Raw genomic sequence first — 19,910 nt, 5'->3', positions numbered from 1 at the left:
ACCTATGGTGCTTGGGTGGGCAGATATCCGAAACATTTTACTAATTCCCACTGTTGTCATGCTCTGGTTATATTAGAAACTTATGATACGTATTAGACTTTAACTATAGTCTCTGATAGAGATCTTAGAGTACCTAAGTAATTACGCTGGGATTCAGTCATGTTTGGCGGTTCTAGAAGTCTGGCAATGTTTCATTTTCTGTGGTCAGAAAACCTCCACCACCATGTCTTAATCATATCCTTTGTATTTATATGCAGCCCATGTAACACCGAGTTTCACGGACTCTTACTACCATTTTGAGTTTCTTTACGGCTTTTTATCTGATCTCAAAACCACTCTCAGGATTTCTGCAACTTTTCCTGATCCTACAGCCTTGGTACACTTTCAGTGGTGTGGCCTCCTCGCTTTCTTGTAACACCACCCTTAGTGGGGGCCACTCTTATAGATCCTATTATAGCCAACTACGCAGCTAAAATGAAGGTATAATATATATAATATATTAATATATTATATTAATGTATAATATAACATTAATAATATTATATATTAATATATTAATTATCAATATTATATTATATATTTATATTATATAATGCATTATTTAGGTATAATAGCAGTTTGTCTTTAAACCATTTGGGATTTCTAGGCTATTTTAAAACAATTAAAGATGTATTTGTGGTTTATAGTTTAAAAGCCGTAAAAAACATTTGTCATACACATATCAGATTACCAAAGTAAGATTATAGCAAAGTGACCCAGGCCAAAATAAATCTACATGACATTTCATCACTTTTCCCAGAGCATGTAAACTCAGAGTCAAGAAACAAATTTTTATGTCCTCAAAACAGAATGAAATGAATTATTTAACTATATGATTAAGAGAGTAATGTCTGCTCCACTGGGCCCTGTTGGGTTGCCTACATAACTTAAGGTTCTGGTAGACAGAGGTCTTAGATGTGGTACCAAATTGCAGAAGTTATGAGCATATAATTTTTGCTAGATTGTCTAGATTGGAATCCAGCATAGTCATTTATTAGTAGTGGGAACTTAGGCAAATTATTTCACCTCTCCAAGATTCATTTCCTTTATCTATAATATAGTATAATGTAAATCAAAGAATCATGTCATCCCAGAGGGTTGTTAAAAGATTATATAAGTTAGTATTTTTATATATCATTTGTAAATGCTTAGAACAGTGTCTGGACTATAATAAACCAATTTAAGTGGTTTTTAATAAATAGATTCTGTCTTTCTTTGTTTTGTTATGGGATTTGGAGGGAGTAGAATACTCTCCTTCTTCTGTATTTCTTTGATGCCAGAAATACATGGGCTCCCATTTCAAGCCAACTAACATCAATTAGTTTTAAAGTTTTAAAGATTCATACTCGGTTTTTGTGGGCTTTTTTTTCATAATTTTCAATATATCCTTAGTGGTTGTTTTTCCTAAATGTTGTTTCTCTTGTATTTCTGAAGTTAGTTCTGTCATTGTTCTACTAATTACTTCATCATTCATTTAGTGAAATGTCTTAAGATGAACAACTATTTTTGACATGTGTACATCATCTACGTGTGTGCCGGCATGGTTTGCTTTGTGAAAAGACTTCAAGTCTTTCAATTCTTTCATGTTATTTTATTGGGAAGATCTTGAACTGAAGGAGTTCAAGGCTTTTCAAGTCTTTTCATTTGTTATTTTTTGGGGAGACCTTCTCTAACTATGTGTTTAAAATTGGCAAAATACTGTCTCCTTTCCTCTACAACACAAAAACTTCCTATCCCTCATCCTGGCTTATTTTCTGCATAGCATTTATGACTTTTATAAACAGATCTATCTGTAATTTTAACATAAATTAAATATATATATATATATATATATATATATATATATAACTTAATTACCTGGTTCTTTTCTTCTCTTTACTAGAATGTTAAGTACTGAGGTGGTTACTAATTTTTAAAGTGACTTAGTGGGCGCCTGGGTGGCTCAGTGCGTTAAGCTGCTGCCTTCGGCTCAGGTCATGATCTCAGGGTCCTGGGATCGAGTCCTGCATCGGGCTCTCTGCTCAGCAGGGAGCCTGCTTCCTCCTCTCTCTCTCTGCCTGCCTCTCTGCCTACTTGTGATCTCTCTCTGTCAAATAAATAAATAAAATCTTAAAAAAAAAATAAAAAAAAATAAAGTGACTTAGTTCTTGTCTTATGTCACCCCATTTTAAAGAGGCCTTTGAAACATAAAAGAGCATTTTAAAATGTTGCTGAGATCCGTTTAACATATAGTATAATTTCTCTTTAATCTATTTTCTCCATTTAGTAATTATTTAAGAAAATAATCTAGATAGGTAGACATAGGGGCAAATATTTGCTCTCTGATAGCCTATTTTTTTTTTTTTTTAGTAGATTTTAGGACCCACGATTTTGTGGTTAAATAGCAGATACTATTATGAAGTTGAAAGTGATTTAGTCTATTTAGCGCATCAATATACAGTAAAGATCTGTCATATAGTTAGCACTGGTCTTAGTTTACAGGGCAGAGAAGACTCACTGAGTCCCGAAGTTCGGTCTCCTTCTCTTGAACTGTTAATGAAATACCCAGTGCAGTGTTGTTACAAAACAGATAAACGAAGAACCAAATGAAATGGTACACGGTACAACAAAGCTGTTTGACTCAAAAATCATTATACAAGCTTGTATCAGAGCATACGGTACTGAATCACCATTCCAGGGAAAGGAAACATAGTACCTAAAGAGATATTTGAACTAAATTGGACTAATGTCGGTAGTGGGAAGAAAGTTATTTGTCCCAGCCATGGGGTGTAGAATATGGTGTCCTCAGTGCAGAAATCCCAAATTAAAATGTCTGCCATTTACTCTGGTTGTTTTCAAAGAAAGGCAGTTGAGACTTTCTAAAATATCAGATGAAATCATGTTCATATATAAACATAAAATATGTTTCAATGCCAGCATAAATATATATTTTTAATTATCAGCCACTCTGGATTAGTCACGCCACAGCTCCCCTTAACTAAAATAGATAATTAAGTATCAGCTATATTAAAAAAAAAATCATTGCCAACGGATATTTGGTATTAAACCAGGGAATCAGAAACTGGAATCTACTTGTGTCTCCTTAATAAGCTCATAATTATCCTCAAATAAGTGATTCTGTCACTCTGTGCCCTTTCCTTGTGTTTTCATAAAATCACAAAGTTCAGCTGCATCATGAACTGATTTAAACAATGCTGAAAAAATTAACAAGCTGTTTTTTCAAAAGCTTTAAAATTGGATTAATGTGTTTATCTTCAACAAAAACAAAAAAATGAAACTTCTCACTGTGTACGATTCACTCATCTGCCTCCGAAGACCTTTGATTAGAATAATTTTTCAAATATAAACAATTAGTAACAGGCCATTTGTTTACTAACTGTTATAGGAGAGACCCAGCTGTCTGTATTTCCTTCATTTGACTATTGTGAAGTTAGAATTTTCTCACGACATTCTGCTATTTAAAAATGGTTAGCTAAATAATGAAGTTTTCTCAGATTAGATATTTTAAGGTTACTTTCCATCTGCCGTCCAAGAAGAAATGTTTCAATCTAAGAAAATGATTAGCATTTCTATATAATTCGACTCCACTTTTCATATACCCTCGAAATAGATCTTACCACTTATTTTGACGTGGAAGGAGGCTTTTTAAAATCGACTTTAAAATTATGTTCTGCTGACTTGCAAATGACAGGGCAGTGGTAATTGAGAGAACCCTTCAAAACTCTGACACCTTTTATCCCCGCACAAAGATTCTACGCTCTGTATGTTCTAATCCTTGGCTTTCCAATATTGCCTTTGTGAGGTTACGAAGACGAATGCTCATTGCTTTTAATCCTTACCATGATTTATGAGCCTCTTGGTATCCTTTCCCCAGAGCAGCTACAACTGTGTGGTTGTTCTGCCTGCTGCTTAAATTACACAGACATCTGCAAAGTAAATTATGGATTGTTGTCCCATAGACCAGAGCCAAGCATTCTCTTCCTCTCTCCTGCAGGATTTTTTTTTTTTTTTTTTTTTTTTTTAGAACAAAGACCACATATAGTTTTACTTGTTTTGTCCTAAAGAAATGTTAAGCTGACCTGAATGATCGCACAATGACCTGGATTCTGACCCGTCACATAACATCAAAGAAGCATGACATATAAGCAAGATTACTTTAAGGCTAGGGGAAAAAAAATAATTTATATCTTTCTTCTTTATTTAAAGAACACCATCTTTAGGGTCACAGAAGGAAGGTGACCTTTAAAATTAACTAAGATATGTGCCATGCAATAAAGACACATGTTAAGTGACCTTTCAGTCTCCTGTGTGCAAGACTTTAAGAGCATCTTGTGGCCTACGGTCCTTTGAACGAAATATTGACAAAGAAATAATAAAAAAACTTCATGGACGATCGAAGCACCTCTTTCAGATTTTGTTTTTCTTCTACTGTTATCACTTAGAGTAAACCTGTTTCAATAATCTTGGGCACTTGCAGTGATCATGAGTAATTGGAACAATTCTTTCTTCTGAATAAGAAGTCTAAGAAAGTCTAAGAAGATGTAGTCAACTCCCTCTGTATTTTCCTTTCTTTTCTCTGCTTATTATTTTGTGCAGTTGATGACTCATAATTCCCAATGACAAGTCCACTGTGAAATCCTAACAGGCATGTCTCAAATGACTAGTCTTTGGCAGTTACCTAAACTTAGAAATATCTCAGCATTTATTTATTTATTTTTTCAAATGTGCTAATTGCAGCGCCAACAATAACCTACCAGGGGAAAACCTCACTAACAAAATTTACAAACTGATTTCTAGTAAGGCCTTACAAACTCCACTTCTTTTTTTAAACAGATGGCTCTGCAATTCATTTGTTGAACCCTATTGTCAACTCAGCAGGATATTGTGAGCACTAAAACCAGAAATGCTCAAATCCACTCCTGGCTGAGCAGATCTGTTGCTCCCTATGTGTTTCCATCAGTTTCCTTTTCACCTCATCACTCTGAGAGGCATGGTTCCCTTGGTGTCAGGACCTGATATTCATACTAATACCCTAAAGACTTTTTTTTTTTTTTTCCTTTAAGACAGACCTTATCATTGTTTACACCTGTGTCGTCTCTGTATTCATTTTCAAAACTTTCCTTTTATGACCACACTTTGCTTCCTTGATCTCATGAAGTATTAAAAGAATTCTGAAGGATGTGATTTAGTTAGAACCCTAAACTAAATATATCTCTAAATAAACAAATGCCTTTTGAATAGTGATTACATACAAGTAATTGTCTAGGAAATTATAAGATCTAGACAGATCTTATAAGACAGATTGGCACTTCTTGAAGACTGGGTAAATATACATATATTTGTATATGTATAATATACATATCTATAATCCCACAATATATTGCCACCCATTATTTTCTTAAACACGTACACATATGCACACATGCACATATACACACCCTGTCCAGGTTATTTCTCCATATTCAAAAATAAATTGCAACAATATACATAGCTCCCTATGTTCTAAAACATAAATCCCACAGCACAGATATGTTTTTAAATTTCATTCAAGGTTCTTCATCTCCTGAACTCACTCTTCTAGATTTATCTACCAACTGTCCTCATCTCCTGAACCCACTCTTCTAGATTTATCTACCAACTGTCCTCATCTCCTGAACCCACTCTTCTAGATTTATCTACCAACTGTCCTCATACTTGATATTCACTGCATTTCCTAACTGTCCAAAGGCTTAAAGTTTACCACACATGAATTATTACATATCTTAATGTCTTATATACATGTATTACCTTCTCTTTATAGATTTGTAGTCACTTACCTTTAAAGTCTGTGTTTTCCCTCCCCTTTCCACCAAAACATACAGAAGAAATCCTACCCCAACTTTCCTGCAACCATAGCATTTTTCATATGGGAACAGAGAAGTAGTCTATAAATAATCAAAGGGTGCTGTCTGACTGTACAAAAAAAGAATGATTTCTTTCATCTTGTTTTTCATTTTCAGATAATTTATAATAAGTTACTCTAATTACTTGCTAGGCAATCATGAATGTAAGTGACAAATAACAGGATAAACACTAAATTTTGTGAAATTTGGGGGGGGGTACAAATTGATTGCTCTTTCTTTGATTGTTTGAAAAAGAATGTATTGAAGAAGCCCCAGAACATTACTCTATTCAAAATCGAATTAATGAAAGACAAATACTTGAACACTAAGTTTGTTTGCCTTGAAACCTATACCGTCAGTGTTCTTGGATATCACTCTCTTCATCCTCTTTCTTGGATTTCATTCCATTGAGATTACTTTCAGGTCTATTTTCTTACTTGAAGTTAATGAAAACCCTTATATTAAAAGGAGAGCAATTTCAAGCCATTCTCTATAAATGACTTCTACATTCATTTGAATTATTTCCTCATTGAAAGAAGTGAACATTCTTACTACTTTGAGTTTATCCTTTCTCAAGTTACTATGTTTAAATTATTCCTATGTAAAATGATGCTTAAATTCTTATATATTCCTTTTAAATTTGGTTATAGCACAGAAAGAACCAAAGGACACTTGAGAAGAGTGTACTTCTTCTTTTTTTTTTTTTTTTTTTAATCTTTGGCTATTTTAATGCTTCATTGAGCTTTAAAGGAAAAGATGTAAAATTCTATATTAATAATTAGTATGATGTGGTATGATTTTTTATTACTCATACTTGCATCATAGATAATATTTAGGTTGCTGAAATTATAGTTTTGTAAAAATGACAAGTTGCTGATTACAGGAATTAATTCTGAAGTATGAAGTTTTCCTACTTATCAATCTGAGTATAAGATCTGGAATGAAATCCCTACTCCAAAATTATCCAAGAATAGAAATTTTAAAATATCTAAATTTTCTATAAAAATGTAAAGATCTTATGAGGTAAGATCTTACAAGGTAACATTTTCCCCATGGAAATCCTGCATATTGATAACAAATTAAAAGATAAGATAGATTACAAAAGGAATTAATATTTGCTATCAAATGGTTAATTTCAAGCTTTTAATATTGAAAAATTATATCTAAAATTTGTATTACTCAAATCTGATACTTGAAATTAACTGATAATTTCTAAAACTAGATTAAAGTATAACACTTTTTGGATAAATCTATCTCATCAAAGAAAGCTAAAAACAAAAAGAAACAGTTTAGTTTCTCATTTGAATAATAATTCAGAGTTGAATAAATATCACAGCAAGATCCATAAACCACTTTAGTTTAATTATATTTGCCTTATCTCTTTAACCTTTTCTTTCTGAGCTATGATATCAATGGTTAATCTTAACTGATCACTGATTGAGAACTGAGACTCTGAAGCTCCTTTTGACGAGATCCTAAGGATAGATGCTACAATTACCAAGCAGAGTGTCAAGGCAGTGTTTTAATTATTGTCTCCGGAAGGTTAACTCTAAGTGTCTAAATCTCAGAGTTCAGATTCCTGTCATCAGCAAAGGAAAAGCAGCCTACAACCGCCTGCCCAAGAAACAACTGAGCTAGACCCTGCCGAATTACTATCAACAAAGACAAAAAAATTTGAGACAGTGTCTCTGTGTTTTCTGTGTCAGAGCATCAGCTTAAGTTTGCCTTCGACATTAGAGATCCCCAATTGTAATACCCACTAATTATGAGGGAGTTGGCAATGTGTCATAAAAATACAAAAGGAAAAAATCAATCTCTGTCCTTAAAGAGGCACATAGCCACTAGATCTTCTCAAATCTGCATGTAAATGGAAACAGTGTGAGAAAAATTCAGTGAAGAAGCTTAAACATATAGAATTCTTACTAAAAGAAATGATTACTTAAGTTTTATGGCCATGTCATGTGTATGCCAACTGCCGATAAGTATATGAACATTTGAATATTTTGATTTCTCATAAAATATTTTTAAAGTAAAGATGTTTTTAAAAGAATTTGAATTTTGAATTATTTATTAAGAGGTAGAAGCATATGTGTTAATGATAGTTAAGTGTCACCTACCTTTGAAAAGGCTGGCATCCTTTAAAACTCCAACATGCTAGTGAGTTCCAAATGGACTGTATTCCCAAACAGAGTCAAAGAGAGCTGGAAAAACAAACATACATAAAGTTGTAATGTCAAAAAAAATTATAATATATATTTATTTTAGAAGATTTCACATTTAGGGATGCCCAGGTGGCTCAGTTGTTAAGCATCTGCCTTCGGCTTGGGTCAAGATCCCAGGGTCTTGGGATAGAGTCCCACATCGGGCTCCCTGCTCAGTGGGGAGTCTGCTTCTACCTCTCCTACTCCCCCTCTTGTGTTCCCTCTCTGGCTGTATCTCCTCTCTCTGTCAAATAAATAAATAAAATCTTAAAAAAAAAAAAAAAACCAAAAAGAATATTTCACATTTACTTAAAAGCTGCAAAGATTGTTCAGAGTTCTCATAAACCCCACATCCAGTTTCTTCTGTTGCTAGCATTTTACATTACAGTGATTTAATTGTCATAACTTCTGATACATTGTGATATACGGACTCAAATGAACCAATATTGATACATTATTCTGACTTCATGAGTTTTTCTCCCAATGTCTTTTTTCTGTTCTGGATAGCATATTGATTTTAGCCTTTAGGTCTCCTCAGCCTGCTCTGGAAGGTGATAGTTTCTCAGATTTTCCTTGTTTTTGATGACCTTAAACATTTTGAAGAGTAATGATCAGACATGTACAGAATGTCTCTCAATTGGAATTTGCCTGATTTTGTTCCTCATGACTAGACAAGGGAGATGGATGGTCTAATTATTCTCATTAGATGGGTTTTTGGAGGAAGACCATATAGATAGTGTCCTTCTCATAACTTCACATTGAGGATGTATGAGATCAACTTGACTTCTGTTCTTCCTTTCCATAGGGTGCCTGTGGAAGGAAGTCAACAAACACGGTCCACACTCAGGGCTAAGGAATTAAGTTCCACCTCCATGAGGGGGAAATACCTGGAGAATTATTTGAAATTCTGTTGCAAGAAAGATTTTTCTGTTCTCCCAGTTTATTTGCTTGTTTGTGTATTTAATCATTCATTAATTCATTCAGAAATTTGTTTACATCAGTATGAATTCATGGATATTGATTTTGTACTTTGTGTTATAATACAATACTACACCATTTATTTTGGGGCTCAAATTATTCCAGCTTGGGCCTCTGTGAACTCTTTCACTTGGTTTTTGACCTTTTGATATACCAGATAAATTTGTTGATTGAACAGTTCCTTATACTGTAGTACTCAGAGCAAATTCATGCTAATCTTATATATCGTTTGCCTCAGCTCTAGACTCAGCAACATCTCCAAGGATCCTGGTTCCTTGTACTGTGAATGCCTTAGAAAACAGTATGTGAACACTCAGTGAGCTTGTTCCTATGGGAGTGCCATTGTTGCTAAGTTTTCTCTGTGGGCTGAACTGGTAAATATGCATATTTATATTGGCATACATACACATATATTCAAAGAAGTTTTTCTTAAGGAAAACACTATTTTTTACTGACATCTCTGACCCTAATGATATAATATTTTTCAATTCAATACTGTCTTAGTTTTAACAGAGTATAGTGATGAAAATGCATCTTACATTTCTGTTTGAAATTTTCCTATCTGGGTAATAGGTCAAGGGTGACTTGAAAAAAGATGTCCACACAAGTTAGAGAATACATGTCTTCTATTTGATTCTGAAGAATCTTTTTTTTTTTCTTTTTAAGATTTTACTTATTTATTTGAGAGAGAGAGAGAAAGTGTGAGAGAGAGAGAGAGCACAAACAAGGAGAAGCAGACTCCCCCTCAAACAGAAAGTCTGATGTAAGACTTGATCCCAGGACTCCGGGATCATGACCTGAGCTGAAGATAGATGCTTAACCGACTGAGCCATCCAGGTGCCCTGAAGAATTTTTAAGATAGTCCATGGATATTTATTGTCACTTATTCTTTTTTTTTCACTTTTTAAAAAAGATTTTATTTATTTCTTTGACCCACAGAGAGAGAGATCACAAGTAGGCAGAGAGACAGGCAGAGAGGGGGGCGGAGAGTAGGCTCCCTGCTGAGCAGAGAGCAGAGATCTGATGCAGGACCAGATCCCAGGACCCTGAGACCATGACCTGAGCCGAAGGCAGAGGCTTAACAGTCTGAGCCACCAAGGTACCCCCTATTGTCACTTATACTTACTGAAGTTTATCATACTTTAAAAAAAAATAGCTTTTAACACCATGTGCACACAGCCATAGCTGCTTGGATTTTTAGTCGTGTCATACACTAAAAATAATAAAAAGAGCATGTGGAAATATGTTACTTAATAAGAACCAATATATTTTCTTCTGCTGGTACATCCTATTGCTATGGCCATATTTTACACATTTAAAAAATATATATTTATGGGGCACCTGGGTGGCTCAGTGGGTTTTAAAGCCTCTGCCTTCAGCTCAGGTCATGATCCCAGGGTCCTGGGATCGAGCCCCACATCGGGCTTTCTACTCAGTGGGGAGCCTGCTTCCTTCTCTCTCTCTCTCTCTCTGCCTGCCTCTCTGCCTGCTTGTGATCTCTATCTGTCAAATGAATAAATAAAAATCTTTAAATATATATATATATATATATTTAAATAATCTCTACACCCAACATGGGGCTCGAACTCCTAAGACCAAGATCAAGAGTTCTTCCAACTGAGTTAGCATGTTCTTCCAACTGAGTTAGCCACATGCATGTTCTTCCAACTGAGTTAGCCACATGCTTCCAAGCATGTTCTTCCAACTGAGTTAGCCACATGCTCCCAAGAAGCTGTTTTTCTTTTTTATTTGTTTGTTTTTAAATAGGCCCCACACCCAACATGGAGCTCAACATGCAGCTCGCACTCAAGACCCTGAGATCAAGACAAGATCAAGAGATCAAGAGTAAGATGTACAACCAACTGAGCCACCCAGGTGCCCTGTATGATTAGATGTTTTTAAAATATTTTATTTATTTGAAAGAGAAAGAGATAGAGAGGAAACACAAGCAGGGTCAGAGGAAGAGGGAGAAGCAGGCTCCCCACTGAGCAGGGAGCTAGAGGTGGAGCTTGATCCCGAGACCCTGGAATCATGACCTAAGCCTAAGGCAGATGCTTAACAACTGAGCCACCCAGGTGCCCCATGATTAGATTTTTAAAGCATCTGAGTTATATTAATTTTACCTATCTTAGATTCTTATTTATTTATTATGTATTTATTTATTTATTTTAAAGATTTTATTTATTTATTAGAGAGAGAGAGAGTGAGCATGAGAGGGGGAGGGTCCGAGGGAGAAGCAGATGGTGGGCTGAGCAAGGACCCTGATGCGGCACTCAATCCCAGGACTCTAGGATCCTGACCTGAGCTGAAGGCAGTTGCTCAACTATCTGAGCCACCCATGTGTCCGGAGAATTTTTATTTTTAATGAATTTATAATGTAGTTAAAATGTGTATCTACATATTAACCATTATAACTAAATTATAATCATAATACTTATAAGGGTTTATTATTATTTTATTACAAAATATTATTTTTTGGAAGTAAAATCATCAACTATTCTAATGCTTCTCTTTTTATGGAGTTATAAGCCATATGTTTGTGTTCCACAAATTTTTATGTTATAACCTTAATCCCCAATGTGATGGTATTTGGAGGTGAGGCTTTTGGAAGTAACAGAATTAGTGCCCTTACAAGAGATAGGAGAGAGCTTTCTTCTCTTTGCTCTCTGCTGTGTGAGGACACAAGGAACAAAAAAAGGCTATCAGCAAACCAGAAAGAGGGCCCAGAAAGAGGGCCCTAAGCATCCAAGAACTGGATCATCCAGCATCTTAATCTTGGAGTTCCCCATCTGCAGAACTGTGAGAAATAAATGTTTGCATTTTAGGCCAATCAGGCTATAGTAATTTGTTATGACAGCCTGAGCAAACTAAGAGATCTGGTAACTAACAGAGGTTTTTCCCTGTCAAGCAAAATCCTTTAGATTAAAAAATGTTAAAGTCATCAAGAAATTCAAAAGAAATTCCAAGCTGTCCCAAACCTTTAAATTAGATTAGAAATGTTGGTTAAAAAATACAAAAATCTGTATCAATTTCTTGTGGATGTGATAAGAAGTGGCCACATAAGAAGTAGTTTAAAGCAACAAAAATTTATTCTGTCACAGTGGTAGAGATCAGAAGTCTTAAACCAAGGAGCACAGGGCTCTCCTCCCATCAGAGGGCCTAAAGAAGCATCCTGTCCTTGTCTTTTCTAATTTCTAGTGACTTGTGCCTTGTGACCACACTCTGTGCCTTGGGACCACCATCCCAATCTTCTAGGCTGGCAGCTTTGAATCTTTCTTTCCTCTTTCACATTGCTTCCCCTCAGGGTGTGTCAAAGCTCCCCACAGCTGCAGTCATCTATAGATGGTCTCTGACTTTGGAGAATTCAACTGAGGACTTTTTGATATTATGATGGTGTGAACATGATACACATTCAGTGGAAATCATATTGTGAACTCTGAATTTTGACCTTCTCTTAGACTCATGAGATGCATAGGATCATCTCATGATGTTGGGCAAGGTCCTGAGTGCAGCAGTCAGCCATCCAGTCATGAGGGTCTACAAATGACACAATAGAGACCATTCTGGACCCACAAAGACATTCTGTTTTTCACTTTCAGTACAATATTCAGTATTTTCATGAGATATTCAACACATTATTATAAAATAGGCTTGGTGTTGCCCAGCTATAGGCTAATGGAAATGTTCTGAGTGTGTTTAAGGTAGGCTAGACTAAGCTATGATGTTTTGTAGGTTAGGATATTAAATGCATTTTTGACTTAAGATATTTTCAAATTCAAATAAGTTCATTCAAATGTTGCCCAGGAAGATCTGTATGTGATTGCATTTTGGGCTCACCTAAGTAATCCAGGATAACCTCCCCCTCTCAAGATCCTTCACTTAAGAGGGGAAGCAAGATGGGGGTGGGGGGGATAGGAGACTGAAGTATCATTAAGTCCCAGCAGTTCAGCTAGATAGTTACCAAACCATTCCAAACACTTACAAACTCAACAGGAGATAGAAGAGAAGAAAAGCTGAATCCAAAGCAACTGGAAGATAGACCATAGCAGGAAGGTGCCAGGTCCCAGGAAGCAGTGGAGCAGCAGAGCATAAAACAGAACATTTAGAAGTCTGCTCCACAGAAGGATATTGCTTCAGAGGCTAAACAGGGGTGGAGCCCTCACAGGGACAGTGTGGTCTCATGGTCTCAGGACCCATGGGGTTATAGAAAGACAGGGCGTGTATGAGTGTGGCAGAACTGCCTGGTATCAGAGCAGGGAAGCCGGCTACAGAGATGGAACCAAGAAATGAGCTCTCATATTGGGGTTACCTTAAAGCATGATCCAAGGCACAGTTGGGCCAGTGCTCTTTGAGCAGGGACCCTACATGTGGCAAATCTGGAGAGAACCCCTCCTTCCTTCTCCAGGAGGAACAGCGCAGGAGGGAGCGGCAGGAATCTGTTGGGTGTGGAGACTCCAAACAGAGCTGTGTGCCAGAGATATAAATGCTTGGTCACAGGCCAGGTGAGCACAGAGTGTAGCTGGAGACCAGGGAGACAGGAGGGATTGAATGCTTCTCTCTGAGGCGGAACTGAGGAGTGGGGCCCAAGCTCTTGGCTTCTCAGGGCCAGAGATTGGGAGGCTGCCATTTTCATTCCCATACTCCAGGGCTCTACAGAAAGCATTCTAGGAACAAAAGCTACCTAGAGTAAACCCCAGCAGATCACTTAGCCTGGCACCTGGCCAGGGCGGTACAATTCTGTCTCAGGCAAAGTCATTTGAGACTCACTGCAACAAGCCCTTCCCCCAGAAAATCAGCAAGAACATCCAGCCAAGACCAAGTTCACTATTCAATGAGAACTGTGGAACACAGGAACTAAGGGAAAGGAATGAATAGCGATCATTTCTTTAGTTTTGCAAAGTTAAATTTTTTTATTTTACTTTTTTCTTATTCTAATTTTTTTTACTTTTCCTCTTTCATCTTTTAATTTTTTTAAGCTATTTTAACTTAACAATACCTTTTTTTAAATCTTTTTAAATTTTCATTGTTATAGTCATATTTTAGCACTTCATAATATTTAAACTTATTTTAGGTGTACATATAAAATTTTTTATTTTTTTCTTTAAGATTTTGGGATGCAATTTCTTCTAGTAGATCAAAATATACCCTAAATCTAGCACATGGTTTTGTTCTAGTACCAGCCTGATCACATGCTCTCCTCTTTTTTTTTCTTTTTCTAACCAACTAATCAATTCCTTTTTTAGCTCTTTTTCTAATTTTCATCTTTACAATCATATTCCATCCCTTTGTCCAGTTTACCTTTATTTTTGTATATATATAATATATACACGTTTTTTATTCTTTAAAATTTGGGAGGCACTTCCTTCTAAGAAAACAGAATACACCCAAAATCAAGTGGTTGGCTCCCTTCTATTCATCAGTATATATATATATATATATATGTGTATGTATATATATCCTCCTTTCTTCTTCTCCTGGCTTTGGGTCTTTTCTGATTTGCTTAGCATATATGCTTATAAGGTCTTTCCCATCCTTTTAGTATTCTCTCATTCATATATTGTTATCTGGATAAAATGACAAGGTGGAAAAACTCACCACCAAAAAAAGAACAAGAGGCAGCACCAATTGCTAGAGACCTAATCAATATGGACATTGGTAATATTTCAGAACTAGAGTTCAGAATGATGATTATCAAGGTCCTAGTTTGGGCTCAAAAAATGTATGGAAAATATCAGAAAATCCCTTTCTGGAAAAATATAATCCCTTTCTGGAGAAAAAAAAGAACTAAAATCTAACCATTTTGAAAACAAAAAGCTATTAATAGGTACAATAAAAAACGGAGGATTTTACTCCTAGGAAAACTAGGCAGAAGAGAGAATTAGTGATAAACCAAATGACAGAGAATAAAGAAGCTGAGCAAAAGAGAGACAAACAACTACTGGACCACGAGGGGAAAATGAGAGAGATAAGTGATACCATAAGACAAAACGATATTAGAGTAATTGGGATTCCAGAAGAAGAACAAAGAGAGAAAGGAGGAGAAGGTATATTGCACTGAACTATATAACAGAATTTCCCTAATATGGCAAAGGGAACAAGCATCAAAATCCAGAAGCCAAAAAGAACCCCCCTCGAAGTCAATAAAAATAGGTCCACATGCCATCATCTAATAATAAAGCTTACAAGTCTCAGTGACAAAGAGAAAATCCTGGAAGCAGCTCAGGACAAGAAGTCTGTAACATACAATGGTAGAAATATTAGAGTGGCAGCAGACTTATCCACAGAGACCCAGCAGGCCAGAAAGAACAGGCATGGTAGATTCAGAGCACTAAATGAGAAAAATATGCAGCCAAGAATACTATATCCAGTGAGGCTATCATTGAAAATAGAAGGAGAGATAAAAAAATCTTCCAGGAAAAACAAAAATTAAAAGAATTTGCAAACACCAAACCAGTCCTATAGGAAATATTGAAAGGGGTCCTCTAAGCAAAGAGAGAGCCTAAAAGTAGTAGACCAGAAAGGAACAGAGACAATATACAGTAACAGTCACTTTACAGACAATACAATGACACTAAATTCATACTTTTTCAATATTTACCCCAAATGTAAATGAGCTAAGTGCCCCAATCAAAAGACATAGGGTATCAGAATGGGAAAAACAAAACAAAACGAAATAAAAACACTATTGATTGCTGTGTACAAGAAATCCATTTTAGACCCAAAGACACCTCCAGATTTAAAGTGAGGGGATGGAAAACAATTTACCATGCTAATGGACATCAAAAGAAAGCTCAGGTGGCAATTCTTACATCAGACTTATTAGATTTTAAGCCAAAGACTATAATCAATAATCCTCATCTATTAAGAGATGAGGAAGGACACTATATCATTCTTAAAGGGTCTGTCCACCAAGAAGATCTAACAATTTTAAATATCTATGCCCTTAACATGGGAGCAGCCAACTATATAAACCAATTAATAACAAAATAAAAGAAACACATCGACAACAAAACAATAATATTAAGGGACTTTTACACCCCCTTCACTGAAATGGACAGACCATTCAAGCAAAAGATTAAATGACACACTGGACCAGAGGGACACCACAGATATATTCAGAACATTCCATCCCAAAGCAACAGAATATTCACTCTTCTCCAGTGCACATGGAGCATTCTCCAAAATAGATCACATCCTGGGTCACAAATCAGGTCTCAACTGGTACCAAAAGACTGGGATCATGCCCTGCATATTTTTAGACCACAATGTTCTGAAGCTAGAAATCAATCACAAGAGGAAAATTGGAAAGAACTCAAAAGCATGGAGGCTAAGGGCGCCTGGGTGGCTCAGTGGGTTAAGCTGCTGCCTTCAGCTCAGGTCATGATCTCAGGGTCCTGGGATCGAGTCCCGTATTGGGCTCTCTGCTCAGCAGGGTGCCTGCTTCCCTCTCTCTCTCTCTACCTGCCTCTCTGTCTACTTGTGATTTCTCTTTGTCAAATAAATAAATAAAATCTTAAAAAAAAAAAAAAAAAGCATGGAGACTAAAGAACATCTGATGAAAGAATGAAAGGATCAACCAGGAAATTAAAGAAGAATTGAAAAAAATTCATGGAAAAATGAAAATGAAAACACAATTGTTCAAAATCTGTAGGACACAGCAAAGGCTGACCTGAAAGGAAAGAATATAGTGATAGAATCCTTTCTCAAGAAATAAGAAAGGTCTCAAGTACACAATCTAACCCTACACCTAAGGAGCTGGAGAAAGAACAACAATGAAAGCCTAAACCCAACAAGAGAAGAGAAATCATAAAGATCTGAGCAGAAATAAATGAAATAGAAACCAAAAGATCAGTAGAACAAATCAACAAAACTAGGAGCTGGTTCTTTGAAAGAATTAATAAGATTTTTTTTAAAAAAAAGATTTTATTTACTTATTTGACAGAGTGGGAAATCACAACTAGGCAGAGAGGAGGCAGGCAGAGGGTGGGGGAAGCAGGCTCCATGCTGAGCAGAAAGCCTGATGTGGGTCTTCATCCCAGGACCCCGAGACCATGACCTGAGCCGAAGGCAGAGGCTTAACCCACTGAACCACCCAGATGTCCAAGAATTAATAAGACTGATAAACCCCTAGCCAGACTTATCAAAAAGAAAAGTGAAAGGACCCAAATTAATAAAATCATGAATGAAAGACGAGAGATCACAACCAACACCAAAGAAATACAAACAATTATAAGAATGTATTATGACCAACTATATGCTAGAAAATTTGACAATCTGGAAGAAATGGATGCATTCCTAGGGACATATAAACTACCAAAACAGAACCACAAAGAAATAGAAAACCTGAACAGACCCATAACCAGTAAGGAGATGGAAGCAGTCATCAAAAATTTCCCAACAAACAAGAGCCCAGAGCCAAATGGCTTTCCAGGGGAATTCTACCAAACATTTAAAGAAGAATTGACACCTACTCTCCTAAAACTGTTCAAAAAATTAGAAATGGAAGGAAAAGCTCCAAACTCATTTTATGTGGCCCAGCATTACCTTGATCCCAAAACCAAAAAGACCCCATCCAAAAAGAGAATTGCAGACTAATATCCTTGATGAACAAGGATGCAAAAATTCTCACCAAAATGCTAGCCAATAGGATCCAACAGTACAATAAAAGGATTATTCAGCAATACTGGTGAATAAGAATGCATAGGCAGGGGCACCTGGGTAGCTCAATGGGTTAAAGCCTCTGTCTTTAGCTCAGGTCTTAATCTCAGGGTCCTGGGATTGAGCCCCGCATCAGGCTCTCTGCTCAGCAGGGAGCCTGCTTCCTCCTCTCTCTCTGCCACCTTGTGATCTCTGTTTGTCAAATAAATAAATAAAATCTTTTAAAAAATAAAAAAATAAATAAAATTAAAAATTAAAAAGGATTATTTACCATGACCAAGTGGGATTTATTCCTGGGCTGTAAAGTTGGCTCAACATCTGCAAATCAATAATAAATGTGATACAATACATTAATAAAAGAAAGAACAAGAACCATAGGATACTCTCAATAAAAGCTGAAAAAGCATTTGACAAAGTATAGCATCCTTTCTTGATCAAAACTCTTCCCGATGTAGGGATACAGGGTACAGACCTCAATATCATCAAAGCCATCTATAAAAAACCCACAGCGAATATCATTCTCAATGGGGAAAAAAAACTGAGAGCTTTTCCCCTAAGGTCAGGAACACGGCAGGGATGTCCACTATCACCACTGCTATTCAACATAGTACTAGAAGTCCTAGCCTTGGCAATCAGACATCAAAAAGAAATAAAAGGCATCCAAATCAACAAAGAAGAAGTCAAACTCTCACTCTTTGCAGATGAAATGATACTTTATGTGGAAAACCCAAAAGACTCCACTCCAAATCTGCTAGAACTTGTACAGGAATTCAGTAAAGTGTCAGGATATAAATCGATGCATGAAATCAGTTGCATTTCTTTATACCAACAACAAGAGAGAAGAAAGAGAAATTAAGGAGTCAATCCCATTTACAGCTGCACCCAAAACCATAAGATACCTAGGAATAAACCTAACTAAAGAGGCAAAAAATCTATACTCAGGAAACTATAAAGTACTCATGAAATAAATTGAGGAAGACAAAAGAAATGGACAAATGTTCCATGCTCCTGGATTGGAAGAACAAGTATTGTGAAAATATCTATGCTACCTAAAGCAATCTACACGTTTAATGCGATCCCTATCAAAATCCCATCAATTTTTTTCAAAGAAATGGAACAAATAATCCTAAAATTTATATAGAACAAGAAAAGACACTGAATAGTCAGAGGAATGTTGAAAAAGAAAGCCAAAGTTGGTGGCATCACAATTCCAGACTTCAAGCTCTTTTACAAAGCTGTCATTATCAAGACAGTATGGTATTGGCACAAAAACAGACACATAGATCCATGGAACAGAATAGAGAGCCCAGAAATAGACCCTCAACTCTATGGTCAACTAATCTTTGACAAAGAAGGAAAGAATGTCCAATGGACAAAAGACTGCCTCTTCAACAAATGGTGTTGGGAAAATTGGACAGTCACATGCAGAAGAATAAAACTGGACCGCTTCCTTATGCCACACACAAAAGTAGACTCAAAATGGATGAAAGACCTTGGTGAGACAGGAATCCATCAAAATCCTTGAGAAGAACACAGGCAGCAACCTCTTTGACCTCAGCTGCAAAAATTTCTTCCTAGAAACATCACCAAAAGCAAGGGAAACAAGGGCAAAAATGAACTATTGGGACTTCATCAAGATCAAAAACTTTTGCACAGCAAAGGAAACAGTCAGCAAAACCAAACAACAACTGACAGAATGGGAGAAGATATTCACAAATGACATATCAGGATTAGTGTCTAAAATCTAGGAAGAACTTACCAAACTCAACACCCAAAGAAAAAATAATCCAATCAAGAAATGGGCAGAGGACATGAACAGAGTTTTCTGCAAAGAAGACATCCAGATGGCCAACAGATACATGAAAAAGTGCTCAACATTACTTGGCATCAGGGAAAGACAAATCAAAACCACAATGAGATACCACCTCACACCAGTCAGAATGGCTAAAATTATCAAGTCAGGAAACAACAGATGTTGGCGAGGATGTGAAGAAAGGGGAACCCTCCTACACTGTTAGTGGGAATGCAAGCTGGTGAACCCACTCTGGAAAACAGCATGGAGTTTCCTCAAAAAGTTGAAAATAAAGCTACGCTATGACCCAGCAATCGCATTATGGGGTATTTACCCTAAAGATGCAAATGTTGTGGTCTG

General features: G+C 36.3%; 1 protein-coding gene across 3 annotated transcripts in view; it reads right to left on the bottom strand.

Annotated features, from left to right (window-relative positions):
• Positions 1-19,910, bottom strand: part of CDH12 (cadherin 12) — a 998,981-nt gene that overhangs the window by 643,542 nt on the left and 335,529 nt on the right. For all 3 annotated transcript variants that reach the window (XM_044233503.1, XM_044233529.1, XM_044233522.1), the window contains exon 2: positions 8,039-8,122. The gene's annotated coding sequence lies outside the window, so the exon portion shown is untranslated. The remainder of the gene's footprint in view (positions 1-8,038; positions 8,123-19,910) is intronic.

Source organism: Neovison vison, chromosome 1, assembly GCF_020171115.1.
Source record: "Neovison vison isolate M4711 chromosome 1, ASM_NN_V1, whole genome shotgun sequence".
Lineage (NCBI taxonomy): Eukaryota > Metazoa > Chordata > Mammalia > Carnivora > Mustelidae > Neogale > Neogale vison.
Note: the sequence above shows the minus strand (reverse complement) of the source record. Positions and strands in the feature narration are given on the sequence as shown.